General features: G+C 44.7%; 1 protein-coding gene across 1 annotated transcript in view; it reads left to right on the forward strand.

Annotated features, from left to right (window-relative positions):
- GABBR2 (gamma-aminobutyric acid type B receptor subunit 2) overlaps positions 1-25468 on the forward strand; it is an 847514-nt gene that overhangs the window by 295698 nt on the left and 526348 nt on the right. The window lies entirely within an intron of this gene.

Here is a 25468-nt window from a genome sequence, read left to right on the forward strand (position 1 = left end):
GAGGATAGTGGCCTGTAGAATGTGGTCTTGGAGAGTTTCCTGGCAGCCTCCTGTTCATAATCTGACCTGTTCATTATGACTACAGCACCTCCTTTGTCAGCCCCTTTGATGATAATGTCAGAGTTGTTTCTGAGGCTGTGGATGGCATTGCGTTCTGTACGGCTGAGGTTGTGTTGTTTATAGTCCCATTGGCAGGATGGGCAGCAGAAGCCTTGGGTCTGTTGGCATCGCACCCCAATGTTCCCTTTCCATAGTCTGTGGAAGCAGGGCCAGTATTGGGCTCAGTGCAAGGGACCTCCTTGGCACCAGGAAACCCCTTGGCACCATTCCATTCAGAACCAACCATGTTACTATGGCGGCTCTCACTGCCCTTCACTTTCGGTACTACCACTGACTTTGGGGTCAACACTGCTTCCAGAACTAATGTACTTGGTGCCAGCGGTACCACTTTCATCATCAGTGCCTGTCCCTGCCTCATTCAGGGCGATGGCAGAGTCACACCAGTTACTCACTCCTTTAGCACTGACTCCACATTTATTGCCGGAAACCCCAAGCTCCTCGATGTTGAGAATGGGATCTTCCTCCTCCCACTCTCTATTGCCTGACCCACATCGAGGACTGTTTATGGAGCACTACGGGCATCAGGATTGGCATTCGTCCCACGGTTGGGACCTGGACTCCTGGCCCAACACCTACTGCACAAATACCCTATCGTTATCAGTGGCCTCCATGGAATCTATGGGACGCTTCTTGGTCACAGAGGTTGTATTCCTCAGCTCACTCTAAGGTGATGTCCCCGGACAAATTGGTGGTGGGAACTGTGGATCCAGTGAGCCTTCGCTGTGCAGAGCCCATGGAACTGCTCCTTCCAGCTCCACCAGTCCAAGAAAGAAAGCCAACCTTGGTGCAGTTAACTGCCTCTTCTTCATCCCTGGACAATTCAACAGTGCTTGGCTCTTCGTCTCCTCCAATACTGGAGGATTTCAAGGCCTATCAGGACCTTTTACAGTCCATGGCTGCTTCTCTGGGCATTCAGGCGGAGTCCCTGCAGGAGAACACCCATAAGTTAGTGGCTATCCTGCAGCCATCTGTTCCTGGGAGAGTAGCCCTCCATATCAACAATGCACTTCTAGAGGCTGCAGAAGTTCTTTGGAGTATGCCAAAGAACCGACTATGACAAAGTGTTATTTTGTCCCAGTGCAGAGATTTGAGGGCTTTTACTCCAATCTGGTCCCAAATTCCCTAGTTGTGACTGCAGTGAATAATGATCCTGGAAGAGCCAGTTGAAGTCCACTCCTAAGGATTAAAGAGGGCTCTGGTGACTGGTTCTGAAGGGCATGGGGTGGGGAGGCCCGGAGGCCAGGGTGGGTTCCAAGGGCTGCTCAGGGACAGGGGAACGAGGCCAGGGGGGCTCCAGGGACCGGTCAGGGGCATGGTGCAGGAGGCTGGGGTGGGCGGGGGCTCCGGAGACCACTAGGGGGCAGGGGGCATAAGGCCAGGGTGGGTTTCAGGTGTGTATGTTTACGCTCGGTGCCCCAGCACAAGCAGATGATGCAGGACTCTTGAGTGGCACCTGGCTCAGTATGCAAATAGATATACATGGTGAGGCATGCAACACATAACATCCAAATGGCCAGACAGGGAGATAGGTGTCTGCTACCTCCTGCCTGAAAGGAACATTTCCAAGGTACATCATCTCCCATTGAGCTGCCTTAACGCCAAGACCTTAAGAACATAATTTTCAGCATAAATACATAATTCCTTAAGTATCATCCGTACACACATTTCACAGTGATTATAATGACCAGTAGGCTACTGGCACTCCATAGAATCCTGACATGCCACCCTTCAATGAACTATTACGCATATAACAGACACAGGGGATCCCTATAAAATCCTATGAGCCCATCTGCCGATTGACCCCAAAGGGTCCCTGGGTCACATTTATCTTGTCTAGCATCCTGCCTCTGACAATGGCCTGTAACAAAGGAAGTGCAAGAAATCCTGTAGTGCACAATTATGAAACAACTTGCCCATTGGGGGAAATTTCTTTCTAGCCCTCATCAGTCAGAAGGGGCTTGTCCACACTAGGAAAAATGTGGTGTGCTTTTTTTTCTTTTAAATGTGCTAGCTAACACAGCAAGGCACAGCAAGCTGTAGTTTTAACATGTGTTAGCTGGAGGAGCGGTGCTGAACAAGCAGTGCTAATGGAATGCTGACAGCTTTTGACAGTAAGCCAGGAACAATCTGTAGTGAGTTGAGTTGGTCAGAACATTTCTGTTGAAATTTCATTGCAGCAACATTATGCTGTTTCATTGAAATTGAAACATTTTGCACATATGTAGCTGTTTCCATGTAACTTTCAGCAGGAAGATTTTGGATCAGTCAGTGAGACAGGCTGGGTGGCATGGGTACTGGCCTATGAGGGGGGACTCACGTTCAAGTCCTTACTCTGCCTAATGAGGGTTGAAAAACTCTGCTCTGATTCAGGTACAGCAGGGACTTAAATGTGGGGGCTTACCCACATGCGGGGGAGGGGGAGCCCAGAATAGCTCCTCATGTGAACATTGCTATTCTGCTCTAGAGAGCCTTCTTGTAGTTTAAGTTAATTTTCACTTTAGCTTAATCCACTTCCAAAAATACTTGTTTCAGTATAACAAGAACACTTACAGCTGGCGGAAAAAACAGCAGTTTTATTAATCTTGGAAACATGTTTTTTTATTTTCTTATATTTATCAAGTCCTAATTTTTCCCTTCTATCTCCGTTAGTGAGTTGTTTGGACTAGCGAGGAATACATTACAGAGTGAAAATGGTTGTCACTGTGGGTCTTGTGTCCAGTTTAAAAACAAACCTTTTAACCATTCATGCATAGTCACACATGATATGAATAGTAAAAAAGACTGTTTTAAAACTGGATACAAGACTCACAGTGACAACCATCTTGACTATACTATGAATCACCCATATCCACGTGGATGATTTGTCAAGGAAAATTATCTCCCCTATCTGTTGTTGTTTATCATTCTGTATTGCTTCCACCTGCTTTGAAAATCTACATAATGTCCTTGTCTGTGAAATTATTGCACTCAGCTTCTAAAACTGGGCATGTTTTCCAAATATATGGCAGGTGTCTTACAGCATCTTCCAAATGTAGTTTTCCATTCACCTGCCCTGTAAGTCTTTTGTCACGATGACACCAGTGATCTGCTATGCATTTCTTTTTGAGCTTTTATGTGGAACCTTTTAACATCTACATTTGCTTCTTCGGGTTCCCCTTTGATATTTTCCCAGGATAGATGTTGCTGCTGTCTTATATTTCATGCTTTCATACTCATGTAATCATTTTAGCAGGGTCAGGTTCTAAAAGTAGACATTTCCAGAAATGATTGTCTTCCACAGTTCTGTCCCTTACTATTTCTTCTGAGAGTGTTCTGCCTGTACAATGCTTTGCCAGTCTATGAACATCTGTTAGGAAGCTGTCTGAAATTTCACCTAGTTCTTGGAAGCATTTATTACATTTTGCATGCTCATAAAAAACATTATGTTCCCCAACAAAATGTACCTCAAACCCTTTTTTCTACCTATTCATATTTCTTTTTCTGTACTCCTCACTCTTGTTAACAAGCACTGATGTCAGAGGTAAAGCCCCAGGCTGAAGGGGAGGTAAATGGGGGTTAAAAAAAAAAGAACTGTCAACTCTACAGATTTTCTTCAGACTAGGGGTTTTCAAATGGTCTGCAGGGAAAACCCCAGCCTATAGAGCAATCCCATCTGATTGGATGCTCTTGCCCATTCTCTTGCCTCCTGGAGAAGTGCAGTCACTCAGAGCTGCTCCACTTGCTGAGGGACAGCTTGGTCTCCAAGTATTTGGAGCAGGCATATTTTGGGAAGCCGCTCCAGTGTTGAGGGTGAAGGAAAAGAACCCCTCACCCGCTCTAGAGGAGTTTCACTTATTCTGCTGTCTTGCACTTTTCCTTTGTTTTCTCCTCCTGCTAGAGCCAAGATCCATATAGTTGTGACACTATATTTTCTTGTAGGCTGGCAGGAGCAGTTGCAAGAGAGAGAAGTGCTTTATTAGTGGTAACTTGGAAGTGATGCAGTAAAGTGTGGGGACTGAGTGTTGTGTTATGCAGAGTCTCATGTTACACAATCCTGAACATACAATGTTGGAGTTCTCTGTCAGACCTCTTGGCTTGAGTGATTATTGAACACCATAGAGAGCAGTCAGCACTATATCCAGATCTAGTGTGACCCACAATATTAACTCTTAAGTGCCTTCCACACAATCATAACATTTTTTTGCTTTTTAAAAACACTGCTGCTGTACGTACGTTGAACACAGGGACGGTTCCAGCTTTTCTGCTGCCCCAAGCGGCAGAAGAAAAAAAAAAGCCGATCGGCGGCAGCTCAATCCCACCACTTGATTCTTTAGCGGCAATTCAGCAGTGGGTCCTTCGCTCCCTCTCTTCCTCTTCGGCGGCAGCTCAAAGAGGAAGAGAGAGACTGAGGGACTCGCCGCCAAATTCCGCCAAAGACCAGGAGGTGCTGCCCCGATACCGGACGGAGTGCCACCCCTTTCTATTGGCCGCCCGAGGCACCTGCTTCCTTGGCTGGTTCCTGGAGCTGGCCCCGGTTGAACAGACCCTTAGATCAAAAGACCCGTTGTTTTATCCTAACTGCTCAATGTGTGGCCTGAGGCGTTATTTACTGCACACTAGACCAGGGGTTCTCAAACTGGGGGTCTTGACCCCTCAGGGGATCACAAGGTTATTACATGGAGGGTCGCGAGCTGTCAACCTTCACCCCAAGCCCCACTTTGCCTCCAGCAGTTATAATGGTGTTAAATATATAAAAAAGTGTTTTTAATTTATAAGGGGGGGTCGCACTCAGAGGCTTGCTATGTGAAAGGGGTCACCAGTACAAAAGTTTGAGAACCACTGCACGAGACAAACCCTGCTCTAAAGACAGAATTATTAATTTCCCCATAGGCTTTTCTATAGTGCTCATCACTAGAGTATCTGAGTGTTTCAAAAATTAATTTATTTTCATAAAACCCTCGTGAGGTGAGGGGGTGGTATTATCTTTATTTTGCAGGCATTGAAAGATTACAATCAGGAGGATTTGTTAAATTTTGATGCCCAGCTGGTGATGCCTGGGACTTCTTTTATCAGAGTACTTCACATTATATAGCACTTTACAGGTTCCTACAGGCAGTATGCAGGCAGCCCCGGAGAGTCAGCACCATTGACTTTCGGTTCTGCCATTGACTTTAGGTGCAGCTGTGAGTATTCAAGACTTCTGCAAATCAGACCTCAAGTCAGGCTGCCAGAAAATGAGAAACACAATTAGTGACTACCTGTGAAATGTTTGGTTTAAGTGACTTGACTAGCATCATACAGGATCTCTGTGGTACAGACAAGGATGGAATCTGATTCTCCAGGGCATCATTTAACTGCCTTAACCATGAGAACCTCCTTTCTCTTCCTGCAGTTCCCTGCCTCATTCACAACACATCTTCCAATTTCTGCAGCAAATGAGACATAGGTTCTGCAGACAAGACTTCTTGCCTCCACAACCTTGATTCAGGATCCAGGTTTATCCCATGCACTGAACAGGGCAGGGTTCCTGTGCACAAAATAATATGTGACCATGTAATTAAAGACTGTATCATAATGCACAGGAAACCTCAGTTCTGTCATTTTCTAACTTTTGAGTGTTTGATAAAAGCTATCTCTTTGGTTTAAATAAACTCTGGAGCTTCCGGTTTAACCATACTTTGCCCCATTGTCTGTGTGTTTCCTGTTTTGTTGAAGGATATGACTCTTATGGTGTGTTCAAGTTAATGCTGCATTTTAATGTAAGCATTTTAATTTCCTTAGTTTTGACTTCAGGAACTTTAGGATTAAGTACCTTAGTTTTATTTTAAATTCTGTTTTCTAAAGGTTAGTGTCATACTGCTGGTTTTTGCTCCCATCCCACCCTCATGCCAGTGCAAATTGTTCTTTTCTTCTCTTCCTTGTTGTTCCATTCTTTCTTCTTCTTGTATCTAGGGATGGTTGACATTTTTCCATCAAAACTGTTTTTTGACAGAAAATTGGGTTTTCAACAATTTTTTGATAGAACTGTATGCTTTCTGCTGAACACTTCAATCTTTTGATCAAACTTTGTGGCCAAAAAATCCACCAACTCTAACTGCATCCACATGTATATCCATCCCAACTGTAGTCTCAATCTATCATGTTCTCATACTCTCTCACTTTGTTAGGATTGATTTTACTTCCCTGGTTTCTCTCAGTGGTCAAGTTCTGCTGTTGCGTACACTATGTAAGGCCAGAGTGACACCACTGACTTCAGTGGAATAACATTGGATTAACACGATTTATTCACATGAGGTTCACAAATTGGAGCTTTGTATTTCTTCCACACCGGAGTGCTCCAGATTCTTCAGAATCCATTCTAAATGGATAAATAAATAAATGATGTTTCTTGACTTGTTGGATCCTGTCTGTTCTTCTTCCTCTTTGAGTTCAGTCAGGAACTTCTGTTTGTTACTCACTTCCAGCTCCTGGGGTGAGATGAACTCTTAAAACTTGCCTCAGTTTTACCCCCTTATTATTAGCAATGAGACACAGCAGTTCAGCTGCTCATTGGAATCAGGTCCTTGCATAGCTTCAAAACAAAGGAAGTTGCATTAGTGAAAAGCTGTTGCAATGCCTAACTCCTAGGTGCTCTGCTGCCAAGTGGAATTGACAGACCCTGTTATATCCTTGGGGGCTACAGTTTTAGGAAGAAATCACTGGAGACACAGAGATCTGTAAACCTTGGAGCAGCCATTTATTGCTACACACAGAACTAACCAACAGCCAGCCAAAACTGGCTGGGCTATCCCCTAATAATCTAACTGAGTTGCCATAGTAACACAAGATTCTATTACCACGACAACCAAATACACAACATATTCCTCCCCCCTTAATAAGAATGTCCCCTAAATAAAACAAACACTAAACTAGAGAAGGAGGGTAGACTGTCTTCATTCCCGGCTAAACCCCGGGGATTATTTTGCCCCGTAAGTGTGGGTTCGCCCTAGCTAAAGATCCAGCCGACAAGGAGGCCTTCTGTCTCTAGGTGGATTACGGCAGACTTCTGGTGTTGTTGCACCCGAAAGTGTCTTGGGCGCAGGCCTGACAATGGGCTCAGGGTTCGTAGGATGAATGGGTGAGGAGGGGATATCAGCTCATGCCGGGCAAAGGGGTATCTCTGCCGCTGGCAGTAATGGAGGGGAAAAGTCAGGAACAGGTGACTCTTGATTCGGTGCCTCGCCAGAAGAGGTGAAGTCAGGCAACTCAACTGAAGATGTGTCCTGAGGACTGGTATGACCTGGCAGCAGCTGATCTACATGTCACCGCCAGGTGAGATCCTCTGCAGTCCGGACTGTGTAGGAAACAGGTCCCATTTGAGCAATGACAGTGGCAGAGACCCGTTTAGCTCCTGAAGTATAATTCTGAGCCAAAACCGGCTGTCCCGGGATAAAGGTTCGGTTTTTTGCTCTGGGTGCACGCCTGATGACTTGATCTTGCTGCTGATGTTACACAATTTGTCGGGGTTCAGAAGGTTTCAGCAGATCAAAGCAAGTGTGCAGTTGTCGTCCCATCATTAGAAAGGCCGGGGATGCCTTGGTTGTAGCATGAGGTGTGTTTCTGTAGGATAGTAGGAAGGTGTCCAGACGCTTTTGAATGGATAATTGTCCCCTTGCCGATTTCAAAGCTTGTTTCATTGTCTGCACAAAATTTTCAGCTAATCCACTGGTGGATGGATGATATGGTGCTGAAGTGATGTGGTGTATCCCATTTGCCTTCATAAACTTTTGAAACTCCTGACAGATGAACTGCGGTCTGTTGTCACTCACAAGTTGTTCTGGGAGACTGAAACAACTAAAGAGTCCTCGTAGTTTTTGGATAGTACTCTCTGCAGTAGTGGACTGTATTATAGAGACTTCTGGCCATTTAGAATGGGCATCTACCACCACCAAGAACATGCTTCCTTCAAGGGGGCCAGTGAAGTCAACGTGAATACGTTGCCACGGGTTTTCAGGCCAATCCCATGGATGTAGAGGTGCCCATTGGGGTGCATTCCTCACACCCTGACATGACTTACAAGCTCTTGCCTTCTCTTCAATAGCACTGTCCAATCCAGGCCATCAAAAATAGCTTTGTGCAATTTCCTTCATGCGCACTATTCCACAGTGACCGGAATGGAGCTGTTCTAACATCTGTGATCTCAGTGGTGGTGGGATAACGACACGACTCCCCCACAACAAACAACCAGATTGGATTGATAACTCCATCCTCCTGGACATGTAGGTAACAAGGTCGGGTGAGACCAGAGAGGTTCGTTGAGATGTTCCGTGCATAACCTGGGATAATACTGGGTCAACTCGAGTTGCCTTCTTTACCTGAATAGCAGTGATGGGTGTATTCTCTACCTGTTCAAAGTAAAAGATTTCCTTCTGGGCAATATCTCGACGGTTGACTGGCAAAGGCAGCTTTGAGAGACCATCCGCATTGCCGTGCAGAGTGGATTTCCGATATTTGATTTCATATGTGTGCATGGAAAGCAACAATGCCCACCATTGCATACGACTAGCAGCTAATGGAGGAATGCCTGTGTGGGGTCCAAAAATTTGAAGTCAGAGGTCGATGGTCTGTGAGAAGAGTAAACTTCCATCCGAACAGGTACTGATGAAACTTCCGAATTCCGAAAATGATTCCCAATGCCTCAAGTTCGATTTGGGCATCGTTAGTTTCTGCTTTGCTTAGAGTGCGTGAAGCAAAAGCAATAGGTCTGTCTTCTCCCGAAGGCATAATGTGTGACACGACTGCTCCCACTCCATAAGGGGACGCATCGCAACCCAACTGTAGGGGTAGGGATGGATCAAAGTGCGTCAGAACTTCAGAATTTAGCAATGCATCCTCAGCTTTATTAAATGCAACATCACAGGCTTCAGTCCAGTTCCAGGCCTTGTTCTGCCCAAGGACTTCGTGAAGTTGTTTTAGCAGTGTGGCTAACTGTGAGATGAACTTTTCATAATAGTTCAATAGTCCTAGAAACGAGTGAAGCTGGCTAACATTTTGAGGAGATGGAGCCTCCACAATAGCCTTAACTTTGGCAGGGCCTTACGAAGATCTGTAGCATCAATGATGTGTCCTAAATATTCAACAGGGGGCTGGGAGAATTCACACTTGTCTTCGCGGACTCGCAGTCCATACTCTACCAGTCTTTGTAGGGTAGCCTCTAAATTCTTTAGGTGATCCTCCTCATTCCTTCCAGTGACCAGGATGTCATCCAGATAGTACTGGACTCCTGGCAAGCCACACAAGATCTGGTCCATAGCCCTCTGGAACAGGGCGAGAGCAGATGTTATTTCGAAGGGTAGGCGACAGTATAGATAAAGCCCCTTATGCCTCACAATAGTCAACAGCTCTTGGGACTTTTCATCAATGTGCATCTGTAAATACGCTTGACTCAGATCAATCTTACTGAACTTTTGTCCCCCAGCCAGGCCTGAGAAGAGGTCATTGATGCGGGGAAGCGGGTATTGCTCTGCACACAACACGGGGTTGACAGTGACTTTAAAATCACCACAAATCTGGAGGGAGCCATCTTTCTTCACTATTGGAACAATAGGAGTTGCCCATGGGCTATGGGTAACTGGTATTAGGACTCCATTTGTGACCAGGCGGTCCAGGTCCGCTTCAACCTTCGGCCTGATGGCATATGGCACCATTCTGGCTTTCAGATATTTTGGTTGACTGTCAGGTTTAATGTTCAGTGTCACAGTGATTCTCTTCATACTTCCCAGATCCTCTCCAAAAACAGCAGCATGTTTCCTTAGTATAGTGGTCAGATTGGTTTCTTCTTTAATCACTCGGTGCACTTCTGCCCAATTCAGCTGGAACTTCCTAAGCCAAGATCTACCCATTAAGGGTAATTACCTCTCACCACAAACAGTGGCAATTTAGCAGCCTGTCCATTGAGCTCCACCTTAACATTAGTAGTGCCCAACATGGGCACAGCTTCTCCCGTATCTATCTCCAGCACTATTTTAGTTGTTTTAAGAGGAAGATGCTGTAGCTTTTCTTTATAAACAGTCTCTGAGACGAGCGAAACAGCTGCACCTGTGTCCAGTTCCATGCATATAGGTTTGCCGTCCAACAACGGGGTTACCCAGTATTCATGTGAGCCCACTGCCAAAGACAAAACGTGGAGTGGCTCTTCTTCTTGTGAGGAGGTATCTTCTTGGTCATTTTGGGTCTGCTCTAGGGTATGCAGATTTCCCTTTTTGGTTGGCCATACCACAGGCCTCTTTTTTTTTTTTTTCTTTGTTTACAGGCACACGCAATATGTCCCTTTTTGCCACAGTGTCGACACAGGTCCTTACACCAGCATTTTGATGCAGGGTGACCCGGCTTACCACAGCGGTAACAATCCTGACTCCCCACAGTTTTGTGGGTAGGTTCTTGTGACACCTTATGCACCCTAGGGGATGCACCGATGGATTGTGCCTCCTTTGTAGCCAGTTCCATGGAGACAGCAATATCAATGGCCTTCTGTAAAGTAAGCTGAGCCTCTGTCAATAGGCGCTTCTGTATAGCTTTACTGTGCAGGCCACACACTAACCTGTCACGTAGGGCATCATTTAACATCTCCTTAAATTCACCGTGTTCTGCAAGCTTTCTCAAAGTTGCTACAAATTGTACAACTGTTTCATCTTCTTTCTGGTCTCTTTTGTGGAACTTATATCTTTCAGCAATTACCAGTGGTTTTGGACAAAAATGGGACCCCAGGATTTCCACAATGTCACTGTAAGATTTAATCTCTGTCTTAACAGGGTGTAGTAAGCTGTGTAGCAGGGAGTAGACTTAAGAATATTGGCACCTTCTTCTCTTCTGTAATGTCATTTGAAATAACAAAAAGCTCAAAATGCTCAGTATATACATGCCATTGCACTATAGTCTCCTCAGAAGGTTCCAGTGGCCCTGTAAGTGTAGCCATGATTTTAGTTTCAGTTTGCACAAGCCAGTTCTCACCCGCTTCCAGCAGCAAACAAGGTTTGTTTGTTGTTTTTTTTTGTACCTTAACTTCTACTTCCTTCTGTTGCTGGGGCAGCACAGATATCCCACCCTCGTCGCCAGGTTGTTATATCCTTGGGGGCAACAGTTTTAGGAAGAAATCACTGTGTTGCCGGCACAGAGGGCCTGAGGGGGCAACAGCGGGGTTCGTTGCCCGGTGTGCTTTGCGCCAATGAACACACCAGGGTGGAGAAGCAGCCAAAGTTTATTCAAGAGCTCTGAATAGGCACTAGGAGACCAGCATGTCTCAAATCAAGCACACTGAGACAAGCAGTTTTTCCTTTTTATTCTTTTTTCCCCTTCCCTACCTCACCCCCTTCCTCCCTCTGCAGTAGTTACATCAAACGACCTTGGCTGTGCAGCTTGTTCACACAGTTCCTTTCTGCAAGTAATCTTGTCCTTCAGCTAGAAGCATGTAGGTTTCCCTTATCACTACCGCTTCCCAGCTGCTGGCCTGTGAGGTTAGTAAAGTTTAACATGCAGGGGCTTTGGTTAACTTTGGCCTAGAGCGGGGGCGCTTCATCGACTCTCGTGGTCTTCCACCCACCCAAGTTACCTAGGATGATGCCTAGTGACACCAACAACTCCCTCCTTTGAGAACACTCAAAAGGCACCGGCTTGAGTTTTCTCATAATTTGAGGACAAAATGTAATTTAAGGCCATGGTCTTAGGATCATTGATTAAAGGGAAAAAGGAGGTGTCTTGACATCTAGAGGTGGTACATACTTTAACCATTAAACATTTTAGGCATGGGAAGAGAGCTAGGGTGAGGAAACAAAGTATGAGACCAGTAAGCAGGAGGCAGACAGGACCATCTCCCAAGCCCCCTAGGCTAGGGAGCCAGCTCCAGAGGGTATCAAATAGAGTGGGTTCCTGTTCCTGGGCCTTCCACTGATTGAAGGCATTTTCAGAGGACAGGATGTGCTTGTTAATGTCCTCTGGGTTATTTGGGACGTATGTGCAGCATTCATTACCGATAAGGGCACATGCTCCGCCCTGGGAGGCCAGGACATAATCCAGGGCCTGGCGATTTTGCAGAGCCAGCAATCGAAGCTGGTACAGCTCGGAGCTTATGCCTTTTTCTATGGCCAGGGTGTCATTGGCAAACTGGGTAAGGAATACAGAGAGCCTTTTATAGAGCTGGGCCAGTCGTCCCTTGCCATAGGACGGGAGGAGAATCGTACCAAGTCGATCTCCTTTGCTAATAGGTTCAGGGGTGGCATATAGAGACCGGCGCCGTCGGGGACAGCCACTTGGGGCCTGGGGAAGAACTCTCAGAGAAGGGGCCAGAAACCCTAGGTAACAGCTACCATACCAGCGGTTGGGCAGTGTCTTATAGGCGCTGTGGCCACATATATAATACATTCGGCCATTCCCTAACATGGAATTGTTGCCGCTTTTACTTAGGCTTGCCGTGTATTGTGAAAAGGTTCGGGGCACGTCGCTCACCCAGTGACCTGTGGCGTTATACAGGGGCATACTGGTGTTAGCATCAGGGGACAGGTAGTATTGGCAGGTACTGTTGCCGGCAAACCACCAGGGAAGGGTGCCGGTGTTGTTTTGCATAGATTCTTGGTAACATAACAGGCCCACAGGGGATGAGGCTAATTTAATGGCTTGTGGAATGGTGGTAGCATTACTAAATGGCCTCCAGATGTCATTTCCTAGCAGGCTAAAGGGGGCTTCTATGGTGCAGTTTTGTTTTACTGCTTCGTCCCCAAGCTTAGAAGAGTTCCACGCCAGCCAGAGTTGACAGGTGTTGGACCAGTTTTGGGGAATGGCTCTCCAGGGTAGCCCTGCCGAATGGTGAGGGATTTGGGAACATATTCAACAATGGGAGAGATTGAATTCCCAGGCAAAGGCAACCTTCAGGGCCTCATACGTGTTTGTTTCCAAGTTGTTAGGGATTCCTCCCCATCCCGCATGTGTTTGGGGGGAAACAGGAGTTAACGAGAGGAATGCTCCCATGGCACAAAGCAGCATGGTGGCAGACTTTGGACCTGAACACATGCTGTAATTACAATTCCCCAAATGCCCACAAAAGAATAATTACCAACAGCAGACAGATTAGAAACAAAAGGGACCAGGCCAATAGGTTAGGCTGGCCACCTGAAAACAAACACAACCAATGCTCAGAGTTCTCGCAGAGAGTGCACTGCGACTGTCCAAAGGGAGCACAAGGCATTCCCAGCAAACCTTATTGTCGCTTAAATAACAGTTTAAGTCCCAGATTATTGCTGGAAGTTTTTTCAGCAGGCTGGACGGTCTACTGTTCAGGAGCGGGCACTGCCTTCAGACGGGAGTGATGAATCCAGTTCTTGTGTCCTTCGACCTTTGCTGCTGTATGGGAAACCAACAGGACGGTGTGGGGTTCCTTCCACCGCTCTTGGAGAAGCTCGTCCTTCCAGGTCCGAACGAGTACGGAATCGCCTGGCTGCAAGGAGTGGATCGGGGCATCCAGCGGAAGAGGCTGTGAATCTTTGGTGTACCTGTGGAGAGAAGAAAGAACAGCAGACAGAGAGCACATGTACTGAGATAAGAAACCGTACTCCATTTCCCACTCTCCTGCCAGAACCGGTGTACCGTTCAGAGGCCATACTCTTCCAAACATAATCTCGAAGGGACTGAGCCCTAATCTGCCCTTAGGGAGAGCGCGGACGCGGAGCAAAACGAGGGGCAAAGCATCAGGCCATCTAAGAGAAGCCTCCTGACATGGCGTGTGGAGCTTCCAGGGGATCTGTAGGGCATCTGATATCTTTTGAATGACTTGTGACGTGAAGTGTGTTCTGATGTCAGATTCCATCCACTGGGGGAGCCCGAAGCGGGGAATGATCTCCTTGACAAATTTGAGGGCCACGGCATGGGAAGGCTTTGGCAGTGTTGTTACGGCATGGGAAGGCTTCGGGCCATCCGCTGAATCGATCCACCAAGATGAGGAGGTATCTGAATCTTTGGGTCCGGGGGAACTCAGTAAAATCTATTTGCCAAACCAATCCTGGGCCTGGGGTAGGTTCCAGAGTGGCTGGTGGGACTGACACTCCCGGTCGAGGGTTATTCCTTTGGCAGAGCAGACATTCAGCCTGTACCTGGGATGCTATGAGTCTAAGTCCAGAGGTTAGAAAATATTTACTCATAAGCTGGGTAAGAGCCTCTCTGCCAGCGTATAATTCTTTGTTTCTTCACCAGGGTCAGTTCTTAATGTCTTTTATAGTCAGGAATCCCTGGACTTTGTGGTTTCAGGAAAAGAGAAGCAAGTGTTCCTTCTTCTCTTTTCCTGAAACAGTCTGGTTCAGCATCATACAGGGGAGAGATACTAGCACATCACCCTGTAATGGTTTTGCTTCTTCTAGAAAAATCCAAAGGCACAGTAGGTCTGTCAGTGGACAAGGGAGAGGTTACTAGCACTTCACCTTGTCTTTTTTTTCCCCCCTGCTATCCAGAAGGCACAGCAGAGCTAGAAGAAGAAATAGGCTTATCATCAGTCGGAGAGTCCTCCCGAGGTGGAGGGGTCTTTTTACAGTGAGAAGCATGGGTCCAGGTAGGCAGTCCTTGGCACTTCACAGTGGTGTTGGTGGTTAACAGGACTGGGAAAGGGCCTTTCCAGTGTGGAGCCAAAGCAGTCTTTCGTTGATGGACTTTACGTAGACTCAGTCTCCTTGTTTCAATGAATGGCAGGGCTGCTAGGGTCTTTGGTTAGCACTTCTTTTATCTGTGAGAAAAGAAACCTAACACATTTCATTAATGCCTGGCAGTGTTTTGCAGATCCCATAGTTGCTTGGGCACATTCAGGCCCCCCTTTTCTTGGCTGTCAGCCAAGTCTTAGCTGTGAACAATGTCCTTGGATGGGGCCAGCATCTTATCTTTGGACTGAGCTTGCTAGCTATATTTTTCCAGTTAACTCGTTCTGTTCTATTTCGTAAAGCCATAAACAATTGCGCATGCATATGTTCGTTCCATTTACCCGTTCGCTGACAAAACAGGAGTAATTGAAGGATCGTGTTATAATTAAGTGATCCTTCCGGTGGCCACCTTTCCTGGTCCTTTAGCTGATATTGAGGCCAGTCTACTGTACAGAACCTTTTTAATCTACTTTTATTTATTGGATTTGCATCAAACACTTTCCAATTTGCTAGAATGCATTCTAAGGGTGTACACCGTGCCCTGCCTGTCGTACTCTGTCCCTGCCCCATGATCTCGGGTGACACTGGGTGTCCCCAGGTCCTAACAGGCAAAAGTCCACACCACTGGACTGTTCCTACCTTATCCAAGGGACCGGCTCCTCACCGTCGCCCACAACCACTTCTCCACTATCCGAGTGCGTTGCACCATTGTGCCCTCCGGGGTCAATCAAACCGCGTCTCTGCCAAGGCCCCCAATGAAGTCACCGGTACGCGCTGGGCGTCGGTCGTTGCCACAATCCATCGGCCACCGGGAGGGATCCGGGCGAGGCTAAATTTCAGCCTCGAGCCCACCCAGGGACGCCAAAACTGTTGCCGGCACAGAGGGCCTGAGGGGCAACAGCGGGGTTCGTTGCCTGGTGTGCTTCGCACCAATGAACACACCAGGGTGGAGAAGCAGCCAAAGTTTATTCAAGAGCTCTGAATAGGCACTAGGAGACCAGCATGTCTCAAATCAAGCGCACTGAGACAAGCAGTTTTTCCTTTTTATTCTTTTTTTCCCTTCTCTACCTCCCCCCCCTTCCTCCCCCTTCCTCCCTCTGCAGTAGTTACATTAAATGACCTTGGCTGTGCAGCTTGTTCGCACTGTTCCTTTCTGCAAGTAATCTTGTCCTTCATCTAGAAGCATGTAGGTTTCCCTTATCACTACCGCTTCCCAGCTGCTGGCCTGTGAGGTTAGTAAAGTTTAACATGCAGGGGCTTTGGTTCACTTTGGCCTAGAGCGGGGGGGCTTCATCGACTCTCGTGGTCTTCCACCCCCCCCGAGTTACCTAGGGTGATGCCTAGTGACACCAACAACTGGAGACACAGAGAGCTGTAAACCTTGGAGCAGCCATTTGTTGCTACACACAGAACTAACCAACAGCCAGCCAAAACTGGCTGGGCTATCCCCTAATAATCTAATACAAGATTCTATTACCACGACAACCAAATACACAATAGACCCAAATTAGGCACTTAGTCTCCCCAGGCATCGGATGGAGAGAGGTAGGCAAAAATGATTCTCAGAAGCCAGCAAGCTAAATGGGGAGCTGCCTAACCCAATAGGAGTGAAATGCTGAGGAGAAGAGTGAGACTCAGGGCCCAGTGCCACAAAGGGACTTAGGTATCTAACCTGATTGGGCCATAGGTACTTAACTGACAGACCAGAGGAAGGCACACAGGATTCTTAGCCATAAGCCCCTCCTGATGTTAGGCCCTTAAGCCAGGACAGTCTTTTTTTGTGATAAATGAGAGAGGGATCCATGTTCCCCTTGGTAGCCAATAGCCCAGTGATTAGGGCACTCACCTGGGAGGTGGGAGACATGCTGAGGTTGGGGCATGGACTTTAATGCAGTATCCCACAGCCCAGGTGAGCAGCAGCCACTTGGGTTCTGAACCAGGAGGGGTGAAGTCTAAAAACCATACCAAATGTTTCCCAAAATTTTACTGAATAGTATCGGCTCTGGGGCCAGAGGTCAGGGTCCTATTGGACCTGTACAGGCTGTACATTATGGAAGTGGTTTGGTGAACATCAGTGCTGCCTAATAGTAGGACTGAGATGCCTACAAAGGCATTTAGGCACCTAAGTACCTTTGTGAATCTAGCCCTACAGTGATTCCTTTGGCACTCAGTCTATATTCCACTTTGAATGATGTCTTCCTGTCTTGCTGAAAGTTTTAAACTCTGTTTTTCCCTCTTTATAGCCTTCTGCTTGTCGCTCATTAGAGTTTGCTCAATCACATCTGTTATACCTGGCTTCTAATCTCTACACTTTATTACTAGCAATTGCTCAAACCTCCAGCTGCTCTCTCTAGTACCTAGATTTTCCAAATAAAGCTTTTTAAAGGTGACCTACAAAGCTTTTTCAATATTTTGAGTATTCCAGTTAGCATATATGTTAAGCTGTGTGTGTGTGTACTCATACATATAAACAAAACTTTTTGTCTGTCTTTTATTCCTCCTTGAAATTTGCTTTTTGGGTACACTCATTAGCCTCAGCATCTCATATAATTTTGTTTTCTGTGAAATAGTGACATCACAAAGTCCGTGGACATATTTATCACTGTGTTATGATCTAAACTGCTCCTTGTTCATGAATTATTCCTCTCCCACTCTCTCTGAACTGGGAGGTGCATTTAGCAAAACAGTGTAGCAATATATAAATATGTATGGGTAAAGATAATATGATAAAAGCTATTTGCATGGTTTGCAAATACTAGTAAGGACAGGAGGAGGAAGAGTTTAAATCCCTCTCACTAATGTTTTTCCATAAGATGGGCAAGTTGTGGGGGAGAGGGAAAATAGCCACTATTTTAAAAATCATGAAAGAAGGGGGGTTGATCAAACTAAATAAAGCAGAAGTTAATCTTTATACTAAAAGTCATAAAATGGAAAAGTGAACAAACTTGAAAAAAACTTGGCCAGTCACCCTTAAATATAGATCTCCACACTTGTAAACATTTATGAATAGCTAGTGTCAGACACTGGATAGTCAATGCAGGAGGAATATGCATTTATCTACATTCAAACTTTATCCATTAACAATGTCATTAATAATGATTAATAGATAGTGCACCTCTTCTGTAGGGGTTCTAATTTAAAGTCTGACCAAGACGTAATGTTGTGAAAAAGCATGATCACTCTCTTTGTTCTATTGTTATACAAAAGGAAGATGTTCATTCCACCCAGTCTCATTTATAATTGATTTGTTCATTTTCCCTCACAGGTGTTTTCTTACAGTAGAGTTATAATTCCTTTTCAATTTTTAGCAAACATCTTAATATTTTTATTGTAAGTATCCATTTTAACATAACTATTTAATAGCACATACAGCTTGTTCAATGGCAAACTCTACAATATACTAATCCATTCATTAGCACTATTGCTATCTTTACTAACCTTCCCATGTGATTAGATTCTCTCTAGTGTTTTCCTTCCTTTTAATCCCACGGTCTGTCTTCCCTGCTCATATCAGTCTTCTTTGGCCAGTTATGATTGATGTCATTTTAATTAGAATATATGGAGTTTTGAGTTCCAAACTTTTCTTCAGTTAACTGAAGCAAATAATAGTAGACTAAATTGATGACTTCCGTTCTGTATATTCTCGTGTGTGTTAATATGATGGATTAAACTAGTTTGCCTATCCTAAAAATCAAACTAGTAAAAGCAGTTTTTTTCCCGTGAGATGCTATTCATTAATGGTTATATGCCATTTTTTAACTAAATATTTGGACTGTGATATTAGTACAATGGTTGTTCCTCCACACATCTAACTAGGTTTTATTTAAACGACGTGATGATATAGATTGACACAACCTGTGGATCCCAGGAGGCTTGGAAGAAAGGTCCCTAAACATCATTCTTATGCTCCAAGACTCATCTGAACTAGGGGTTGTCTCAGTTTATGTCATTATATCACTTAAATGAAACCCTGTTAGTCCTTTGAAAAGGAAGGTGAAGGAAAATGCCTTTCTAATTGAAATGCTCGTATTACATTTAGGGCTATCAAGCAATTAAAAAATTAATCACGATTAATCACGCTGTTAAACAACAATAGAATACTATTTATTTTAAATATTTTGGCTGTTTACTACATTTTCAAATATATTAATTTAAATTACAACACAGAATACAAAGTGTACAGTGCTCACTTTATATTTATTTTTTATTACAAATATTTGCACCGTAAAAACAAAAAAATATATCTTTCAATTCACTTCATACAAGTACTGTAGTGCAATCTCTTTATCATTAAAGTTGAACTTACAAACGTAGAATTAAGTATAAAAAACCTGCATTCAAAATAAAACAATGTAAAAGTTTAGCGCCTACAAGTCCACTCAGTCCTACTTCTTGGTCAGCCAATCTCTCAGACAAACAAGGCTGGTTACAATTTGCAGGAGATGCTGCTGCCTGCTTCTTGTCACCTGAAAGTGAGAACAGGCATTCACATAGCACTCTTGTAGCTGGTGTTGCAAGATATTTACATGCCAGATGCGCTAAAGATTCATATGTCCCTTCATGCTTCAGCCTCCATTCCAGAGGACATGATTCCATGCGGATGATGGGTTCTACTTGATAACAATCCAAAGCAGTGCGGACTGATGCATGTTCATTTTCATCATCTGAGTCAGATGCCACCAGAAGAAGGTTGATTTTCTTTTTTGGTGGTTTGGGTTCTGTAGTTTCCGCACCAGAGTGTTGCTCTTTTAAGACTTCTAAAAGCATGCTCCACACCTCATCCCTCTCAGATTTTGGATAGCACTTCAGATTCTTAAACCTTGGGTCAAGTGCTGTAGCTATTTTTAGAAATCTGACATCGGTACCTTCTTTGTGTTTTGTCAAATCTGCAGTGAAAGTGTTCTTAAAACAAACAACACGTGCTGGGTCATCATCCGAGACTGCTATAACATGAAATATATGCAGAATGTAGGTAAAACAGAGCAGGAGACCTACAATTCTCCCCCCAAAGAGTACAGTCACAAATTTAATTGATACATTATTTTTTTAACAAGTATCATCAGCATGCAAGCATGTCCTCTGGAATGTGGCCGAAGCATGAAGCATGTGGCCGAAGCATGAAGGGACATCTGAATGTTTACATGCCAGATATGCTAAATACATTGCAATGCCAGCTACAAAAGTGCCATGTGAATGCCTATTCTCACTTCCAGGTGACATTGTAAATAAGAAGCAGGCAGCAGTATCTTCCGTCAGTGTAAACAAACTTGTTTGTCTTAGCAATTGGCAGAATAAGAAGTAGGACTGAGTATACGTGTAGGCTCTAAAGTTTTAAACTGTTTTGTTTTTTAGTACAGTTATGTAACCAAAAAAACCCTGCATTTGTAAGTTACACTTTCCCGATAAAGAGATTGCACTTCAGTACTTGTATGAGGTGAATTGAAAAATATTATTTCTTTTGTTTATTATTTTTACAATGCATATATTTTTAATAAAAAATAATAATATAAAGTGAGCACTGTGTACTTTGTATTCTGTTTTGTAATTGAAATAAATATTGAAAATGTAGAAAAACATTCAAAAATATTTAATAAATTTCAATTGGTATTCTATTGTTATAAGTGTGATTAATTGTGATTACTTTTTAAAATCGTGATTAATTTTTTTGTGTTAATCGCGTGAGTTTGCGATTAGTTGACAGCCCTAATTATAGTTTATTTATACACTACACATACTGTCTGCATCTATGGTTGGATGGAGTAGTATTTTTCCCCCAATGACTACTTATACCTGTAGTAGTAGTAGCTCCTTATATCTAGTTCTTTCCTTGTCCACAATATATACCTGCTGGTAAAAGAAACATGACAGATCCAAGCTTCTTTGTACTCTACTCCTTCTAGACAGGCACATCTCACTGGGTATGAAACTCAGCTCCTCCCCTCATTTGTGTTGCTGTAAAATCTCAACATCTTTTAATTCTTAAAGAACAACCATATTATTTTCTTTGTTAGTTTTTTATATTGAATTAATTCCCAAATGAAGTCTCTTCCAGTCACCAGGCTTTGTACAGCATAGCTGTCAGCTGCCTTTTCATGCTGGACTGTTTACTCGAAGAGCTTTTCTCTCTCAACTTGATGTGGAGGTCTTCATTTACCGCTATAGCACCTTAAAGAAAGTTTAACTTTACTCGGCAAACCAGAGAAGCTGGACAGTTCTTTTCACACACTTTCGTTCCTTTGCTCTCTGAATTAATTATTTGTAGACTCATGGCAGAATACTAAATTTTATGAAGTAACGAATAAGCCAATCAATGCTGTGAAAGAAAATCAAGGCTACACAATCATAAAATGTACTTTGCTCATAAATTTTGATAGGTGAAGCTTTGCTTTAATTATTTAGAATATTTCACAGTGCAGTGTTAAATGGATAGTAGTATAGGGCTTGAAAAATCCACTCAGCTACTGGCCAGTGAGCAGCAGGAAACTTTCCTTGGTGATCTATGGAAGGTAAACCAACCATTTCTGCAAACATTAACCTTGTTTTTTTTTTTTTTAATAGTTTGTAGCCCTTCTGTTTGTGAAAATAACCTCCCAAATATGGACCAAATTCAAACCAATGCAGCATTATTTTCCTGAGTTTCGGGACAGGCTCCTATCTCTTCCAAGCTACATCCAATCTTTGTTAACATGCAGGAGTATTTAGATCTGATGTTTTGGTTTAGACCCATCTCTTTTTTTGAATATCAGTATAATATTTCTGGAACAGATTTAAAGAATGCATGGTCCAAAAATGCAAATGTACTTAATAGTGCGCTTGGATACATTTATATACTGCACCTGTGCTCTATCGCTCTTCTACTGAGCCTGAAAGATCAGTTTTATTAAGATCTCATTATACAATTTCTGTTGCTTTTTTCAGCATCAACCAAAAATTCTTCTGGCATAAGAACAGTGAATTTTGTATGGATTCTTCTACAAATAAATCACTGTGTGCCATATGTTCCTTTCTGTTATATGATATGGAGAGCACCAATTTTTATCAGATTTTTACAATAAAGAGATTCAAAAGCCATGCATGGGTGACAGCAGCCTGAGAGGCATGTTCTTGGCAGAAGATTTTGAGTATTAAACTTGCTGCAGAAAATAACCACAAGTATCCCATAGATGTCAGAAATGGGGGCATTTTCAGGAAGTAGGTGGGAAGGCCTGGGGCAAAACAGGTACCACATATGCTATCCCCTGAGCAGCTGCATATGGCTTGTCTGAAAGTCATTCACAAAACTCTGCTGCCTTTCAGCAGCAGTAATTTTGCACATCAGACAATTCAGCAGGGTTCTTTTGACTTTCTCAGTTCTGCTGTTTCCCAATGCATGGAGGTAGAAACTGGCACCCTTAAGTGTGTACCCAAGTGCGCTGCCCCTACAACAGTGCCAATGTGCAGCAAGTGGCTCGGGATTCGTTTGAGGGTAGATAGAGATATTAAGGGGATGGAGAAAACCCCCCTTAAGTGAGAAAGGAAAAGAAGAAAGAGAAAGTAGGAATATTAGGTTGAAAGTTGGGCAGAAGAAAAGCAGATAGAAGGTAACTTGTGGGAGAGACAGAAAGGAAGTTAGGGGCACTTAGGAGACTCAGGGAAGGAGGATAGCAATTAGAATCCAGGGAAATGGTGATTCAGGAGGAGGACTGGGGAGGTACAGGGAAAGGTAGATGAGGTCTGAGAAAAAGAAATGAGGGCATCATAGGTATTGATGCATAAGACACCCAATTGGATATCCACAAATGTAGCACACAAATATGAATGGTTGGGAGGCAAGGGGCATTTGGACAACCCTGCAGAGGGTAAGTAAAGTCTTTGTATGAGGAATAACCTGAACCTTTTATAGGTGCAAGAGGAAGTTGAGAGGCCTTCTTAATCCAGGCTGTCTCTTCAGTTCTTAAAGGAGACGGGTATATAATGTGTAGGATTACCATACGTCCAGTTTTTCCTGGACATGTCCGGCTTTTTGGCAATCAAACCCCCGTCCGGGGGGAATTGCCAAAAAGCTGAACATGTCCGGGAAAATGCCGGTCGGGCACTTCCCCCTCCCGCGGCTGCTCTGCTCCTCCCCAGACTCTTCGGCTCTGTTTAAGAGCCGAGTTGCCCGAGCGCTATGGGCTTCAGGCAGCCCCCTTGCCTCCGGACCCCAGCCGCCGGCCGGGCACTTCCCCTCCCGGGCTCCGGCGGTGCAGGGTCCGGAGGCATGGGGGCTGCCCGAAGCCGGTAGCGCTGGGGCAGCTCAGCTCTTAAACAGAGCCGAAGAGTCAGGGGAGGAGCAGAGCCTCCGGCCACGCTCTGCTCCTCCCCGACTCTTCAGCTCTGTTTAAGAGCCGAGTGCTATGGGCTTCGGGCAGCCCCCATGCCTCCGGACCCTGCGCCGCCGGAGCCCGGGAGGGGAAGTGCCCGGCTGGGGGCGCAGGGTCCGGAGGCATGGGGGCTGCCCAAAGCCCGAGCGCTACCGGCTTCACGGTTTGCCGGGCAGCCTCCAGACCCTGCGCCCCCGGCTGGGCGCTTCCCCTCCCGGGCTCCAGCTGTGCTGGGGAAGCGCGGGCCGGGGGCGCAGGGTCTCGGGGCTGCCCGGCAAACCGTGAAGCCGGTAACGCTTGGGCAGCCCTTTCCGTGTGGCTGGGAGTGGGAGGGAGGAGGGGGCGGAGTTGGGGCGGGGTTGGGGCAGAGTTGGGGCGGGGCTGGGGTGGGAAATGGGCGGGGCCAGGACCCCGTGGAGGGTCCTCTTTTTTTATTTGTTAAGTATGGTAACCCTGATAATGTGTCACTCTTGAAGTAATACACAGTCAGGAAGGCAGCCTTTCATTTCTTTCCTCCTCCTCCTCCCATTTTTGTTTTTACCCTTCTGTCATCCCTGATGAGAGTTGGTGGATTAATGGGCTGCTTCAGAGCTCAGATGATAAGGAGCTGGCCTGTTGATACTTGGACAATTTATTTTATATTTCCTACCATTTCTAACAGAAGTTTAACTGCATTGAGAATACACTTATAAAGTTTGCAGACGATACCAAGCTGGGAGGGGTTGCAATTGCTTTGGAGGATAGAATTAAAATTCAAAACGATCTGGCCAAACTGGAGAAATGATCTGAAGAAAATAGGATGAAATTCAATAAGGACAAATGCAAAGTACTCCACTTAGGAAGGAACAATCAGTTGCACACATACAAAATGGGAAATGACTGCCTAGGAAGGAGTACTGTGGAACGGGATCTGGGGTTCATTCTGGATCACAGACTAAATATGAGTCAACAGCGTAACACTGTTGCAAAAAATGCAAATGTCATTCTGGGATGCATTTGCAGTAGAGTTGTAAGCAAGACACAAGAAGTAATTCTGCTCTACTCCACACTAATTTGTCCTCAACTGGAGTATTGTGTCCAGTTCTGGGTGCCATATTTCAGGAAAGATGTGGACAAATTGGAGAAAGTCCAGAGAATAGCAACAAAAATGATTAAAGGTCTAGAAAACATGGCCTCTGAGGGAAGATTGAAAAAATTGAATTTGTTTAGTCTGGAGAAGAGAAGACTGAGAGGGGACATGATAACCGTTTTCAAGTACATAAAAGGTTGTTACAAGGAGGAGGGAGAAAAATTGTTCTCTTTAACCTCTGAGGGATAGAACAAGAAGCAATGGCCTTAAATTACAGCAAGGGAGGTTTAGGTTGAACATTAGGAAAAACTTCCTAACTGTCAGGGTGGTTAAGCACTGGGATAAATTGCCTAGGAAGGTTGTGGAGTCTCCATCATTGCAGATTTTTAAGAGCATGTTGGACAAACACCTGTCAGGGATGGTCTAGATAATATTTAGTCCTGCCACGAGTTCAGGGGACTGGACTAGAAGACTCTCAAGATCCCTTCCAGTACTACAATACTATGATTGGTGTTGACAACATTGGGAACATAGACTCCAACTGCCATTTTCAGCACTGTCAATTAGAATTGCTCTGAGCCAATGCCTTAGTTTCCAAAGCACTTTAAAAAACATTTACTCATTACTTCTCAAAAACCCCACTGAGATGTGAGTCTGTATCAGCTCCAATTTACAGAGGAGAAACTTAGTCAGAGAGGTTTAGCCAACGTTTCCAGACGTGTGCCTGGCGTTAGTCATTTAACTCCACATTTAGGCACCCAAGTGGCCTAATTTTAAAAGTTGTACAAGAGCCAGGGACAATCTGGCTCTGTCCTAATACAAAAGTCCAGAGAGAGCCATTGTCTAACTAACACACTTGGAGATTCGGAGCCAGGGACTCCTGAGTGCTTATCTTGGCTGCCTGTTGATTTCCCCCATGGCTTTAGACACCTGAATCCACATGGAGACAACTAAATGGCTTTATTTTTAAATGTTCTGCACACCCACAACTTCCACTGAAGCCACAGAGTGGTGATCAGGATTTGCAGTGGGCTCTGGACCCTTCCTTGTGGAGGGAAGTTGGAGGGATTTCCACAGGGGATTCTTCAGAGGTTTTCTCCCCAAAAGCTTCTTGCCCCTGGTTTTTAATCTAGGTGTGGTTAATCTGACCCAGGGAATTTTTTAGTGCAACCCTCTCAAAACTTTAATGAGTCATGAATTTAAATTTGTAGCAGATGGGCTATAATGTTGTGATTTTAATAGGATATATGGTGTTGTTTTTTAAAAGGTAGACAAGGTTGAAAAGGTTTATTTCTGAAAAGTAAAAG

The sequence above is a fragment of the Malaclemys terrapin genome, chromosome 2 (genome assembly GCF_027887155.1).
Source record: "Malaclemys terrapin pileata isolate rMalTer1 chromosome 2, rMalTer1.hap1, whole genome shotgun sequence".
In the NCBI taxonomy this organism is placed as follows: Eukaryota; Metazoa; Chordata; order Testudines; family Emydidae; genus Malaclemys; species Malaclemys terrapin.